This window comes from Otolemur garnettii, unplaced genomic scaffold (assembly GCF_000181295.1).
Source record: "Otolemur garnettii isolate 467f Iridium unplaced genomic scaffold, OtoGar3 scaffold00008, whole genome shotgun sequence".
Taxonomy (NCBI): Eukaryota; Metazoa; Chordata; class Mammalia; order Primates; family Galagidae; genus Otolemur; species Otolemur garnettii.
The window spans coordinates 20,250,672-20,255,187 of NW_003852403.1; the positions used below are offsets into that span (position 1 = coordinate 20,250,672).

Here is a 4,516-nt window from a genome sequence, read left to right on the forward strand (position 1 = left end):
GTGGCGGGCCCCTGCAGTCCCAGCTACTTGGGAGGCTGAGGCAGGAGACTCGCTTGAGCCCAGGAGTTGGAGGTTGCTGTGAGCGTGATGCCATGGCACTCTACCCAGGGGGATAGCTTGAGGCTCCGTCTCAAAAAAAAAAAAAAAAAAAAAAAAAAAAGCATGATCCCAACTAATATTGATCAATTTGATGATAAAAGACATAATGTTTTCTTTTCAGTGAAAGGCACTCAGCAAAGGTAATAGATAAATTACCAAATGAGAAAGTACATTTGCAAATTTTATGAATAATTAATTTCCAAAAAAAGAAATTCAAAAACCTGAAGATAGATAAAGTACTACTTAAAATTCTTAATAAACAGTAAACTGCAAATTAAATTAATGAGTTTTGTTTGGAAAAATAGAAAAGTTTATAATTTCAGATATTAGTGGATATTTACTAACATAGGAACCTTCCTATGGCCCTGTCTGAAGGAATATGGATTGGTTGAGCTGTTCTGCACAGCAAGTTGATAGAGATGGCACATGGTCAAGTTTATTACCTGCACTTTTATGGGCTGGAAGTGCAGCTCCAAGGTATATAGCCCAAAGAAATTCTCACTTTTCATAGAAGACATATATGAAGGTGATCCTTATTGCAATGTTTTGGGGGGGGTGGGAAATTGGAGACAATTTGAATTTACATCACTAAGGAAAGGGGTAGGGAAAATGAGATGCCTATACACACTGAAATATTATGAAATCAGAACTAAAAATTATATACATGTGCATACAACAACATACAACAAAACTTAGATTAATAATATTTGGATTCATTTAACATTTCAGATTAATATGAGGGTATACATGATTAGGTTACACTGTTTTTGGTTCTAGATATACTGCAAATTGTAGCTGAGCTCTTCACCCAGGGGTGTGCCGTATACCCTACATAATTCTTATTAGGTGAGATCCTATCCACTGCCCTCCTTTCTCCCCTCTCCCCTAAATTTAGAAGGATTTCTCCCCCACCTGAATTTAATTGTGCTTTTATCTCCTGTGAGCATGTATTAGATTTTTGTAATTCAAAACTTAATAGGAAAAGAAAGAAATAGATGACACATATGTAGATACGTGTGTATACACGTATATATACACACACATCACTATACCTCACTTTATGTATACACATATAAATTATATGCATTCATAATAGCAATATGCACGTTGCAATAGCATGTATGAACAATACAACATACTAAGGAATATATAACTGTATATAGCCAAGGTGGTAGGAGAGCAGGAAAGTACTGGAAAATAGGGATAAAACTGAATGAATGAATGAAAACCAAACCAATAAACCAAACTAAGCAGGAACTTCGCAAGAGTCATTGATAACAATTGGCCTTGAAGTGGGGAGTATCATTAACATAATACTGATTTTGCTTGCTGCTTCTCTGCTCACGTCGCGACCGCGGTTTCGAAGCAGCAGAAAAAGATGCAGCCCCTGGACATCTAGGAGCTGGCTGAGCCGGAGGAAGCGAAGGCGCTGGAGCCGGAGGAAGACCTCGAGCAGTTTCTGCTGCGAGTCATCAGCGAGATGCGGGAGGACATCACATCTCTCACCCGCGAGCACCCGAGGGCGCGCACGGGAACAGGAGCAAGTGGTGGGAGATGGACCCTGTGCTCCTCCAAATAAAAACCCAGGTGCAGGCCTCGGAGGAGAGCACCCTGAATCACCTTCAGAATCCAAACGGCAGAGTCGAGGGCAGGGTGACCAACAGGTGCGAGAAGGCCGAGAAGGTGAAAGAGATGGCGAAGATGGCAGAGATGTTGGTGGAGCTGGTCGGGCAGATAAAGAAGAGGGAGTGGTCGTGAAGCAGCCTTGGCGGTAGGTGGGGACCTGCGTGAGCTGGCCGGAAACTGGGGGAAATTAATAAAGACTGATGGGATGGAAGGTGGGGGGAGGGAAAGTAAGAACACACTTAGTTTTTAATTTTGAAGTGGATACCATTTAAATGTTTCTTTCTGATGCTAATTTGGAGAATCAAGGTTGGTTTGTTTTTTGGTTGATAACGTGTTTGTTTGTAAACTAAGGGATGATCAGTAGAATAATTACAGGACAATAAACCTAAAAGTCGCTGAGGGAACAAAACCAGGCCAGCCAGGCCGTCCGGCGGGGTGGGGGCGGGGAAGGTAAGTGGGTGGCCAGAGGGAAGGCTACTGGACAGTTGCATATTGTGCTGGAAGACTGAAAGGATTCCAGTGGCATCCAGAAGAGGTGGTGTCCTGCTTGGTTGAGGTGGTGAGGGCTCTGGGCTGTTCCCTCAGGACTGACCACATGATGAGGAGTTTCTCCTAATTGTGCTGTAGGTACACAGCCAATGGATTCTGGTCAACTGATGGAGCTTGGCAGACACCCTGGAGAAGCTGTAACCAGAGAGCCTTCTGTTTTCCCTTTTTCCTTCTATCTACCCTGTGTCCTTCACTCACACTACATTTCTGCTGTGGTCTGTGGTTGATGACCTCAATATGCGTTTTTGATTGTTAAATGTTTTTGTTTAGGGAAATAACTTTTGTTCGGAGAGTGCTCTCACATTAGGGCCTGGATTGTAAGCTCTTGCAACAGTCACACTTGTTCCTTGGCTTTGGTGCTTATTTCTAAATTTTGAGGTGCTTTGCTCTTTCTTGTGTGACCTGATAGCTCCCTGGAACTTCGGGTCTGCCTGAGTTGGAGTTCTCCAGCTCTGGAGGTGCTGAAGGAGCTGTGTTGATTCTAGAAGACAACCCCATGCAGCAGCTGCTGAAGAAAGGACCAGATTTCAACTGGAAATGTGGATAGGGCTGATCTGGATAGGCCTGATGAATCTGGAGAAGGGGTAGCGAATAGTATTGTCTCTATTGGGGGACTTTAATTTCTGTGTGAGACCAAAGGAGGAGAGATGTATTTTGTTCAAAGTTTAAATTCTACGTGGTACACTATCTGATGTAATTGTCTGGTGAATTTATTTGGACAACCTAACTCATCTTTATCTGATTTGGAACATAGAATGAGGGATGCAATCTTGATATTCTGTATGAGTTGATGTAATACCCTGATGCATTTCAAGGGATCCTGGGCATAAAATGGAAGAGATATTTGCAAAAGACCTTAAAGGGATAGGAGAGGAAAGCATGGAATTGTCTGCATTGGATCCTAAACTGGACTGGGAAGAGACATCTTTTAGGTTAATACATTGTCTAGCTGTAAGTTCATTTGAGTAGCAGACCTAACAAATATTTGAGGTCAAACCCTACCATGTTAAAAAAAAAAAAAAAATTACCATGTTAATAAAAGTATTCATTTGCTTGAAAAAAAAAGTTCTGCTCCATGTTCCTCAAATAAAATATTATTCTGAATCATCAAATTATTAATAGGCGCATCTTAGAGATCCATATCAAGTAGTAAGGTACCACTATTATGTATCAACAAAAATTTAAAACAGAACAAATAATGCCAGTGCAAAAATAGCCTGGAATATAAATAAGAAAGGTGCTTAACACCAGAGTTAGTGTCAGCATCATGTATATGACAAGAAGGTGACAGGGCCAAGGTGTGGGCTCGAAAAAGGCCCTGAATGTAAAATAAAACCCATAAAACCTGTGAGGAAAGGAAGAGAGATAAAAGGTGGCACAGAAGACAATAATATCTCTCAATTTTTATTACAAAAGCCACGAATTGCTGAGTTTGGCTGGATTTCTTATGGAAAATACTGAATAGGCAAAATGATGCATCTCGGTTTGAGACCACCTGGGACAAAGAGCTTGCTGCTATTACCACAGCTACTGCAAATGGGGTCAATATGCTTGGTCTAATGTACTCAAAGTTGGCTTCATGCACAGAAAAGAGTAAACAAGTATTTTAATAGCCTTTCAATTTTTTAGTGAAAATTTTAATATAATGATTTTGAAAAACTTTTAGGTTTAACACAGAAATGGAATTACAGTACTTCTACATCTAGGGAATTTTAATACTCACTTTTAAGGAGACTTGATTAATACTTCATCCCATTCTGAAACTTAATTAACTAAACTCAATTAACATTTTAAATGAATTGATAAATTCAGTGTATTGAATTTCTTTTTAATTATTTACATTGTTAGACTACCAAACTAAAACTTGGCAAGCAATAAAGTAAATTTTATAAATCGATTACATTAAAAGTAAGCTGATTAGGTTTTCTTAAGTGTTTCAATGTGGTTTATAAACTTAGAAAGATTTTAATATAAAATCACAAGCCTAAATCACCTATTGAGTCACAGATTTTAAGTTAAAATTAGAGATGTATTTTTTCCTATACCTTAGTATGCTAAACATTACTTTATCATTAAAAGTCTCCAAAATATTAAATATACTCAAATTAGTCCATAATACAATAAATAATGCTATAGGTTGGATTCATCTCCTCATTCTAACAAGGATTTCATATTTCTCCCAATTAACATATGTTAATAACTAAAGAAAAATAAAGTCTTGTCCTCCCATGTTAAGCAAGTT

At 39.0% G+C, this 4,516-nt stretch overlaps 1 pseudogene; it reads left to right on the forward strand.

Moving 5' to 3' along the window:
• The first annotated feature begins 1,477 nt into the window (after nucleotides 1-1,477).
• Nucleotides 1,478-1,857, forward strand: LOC100950675 (annotated as a pseudogene).
• Nucleotides 1,858-4,516: the final 2,659 nt, after the last annotated feature.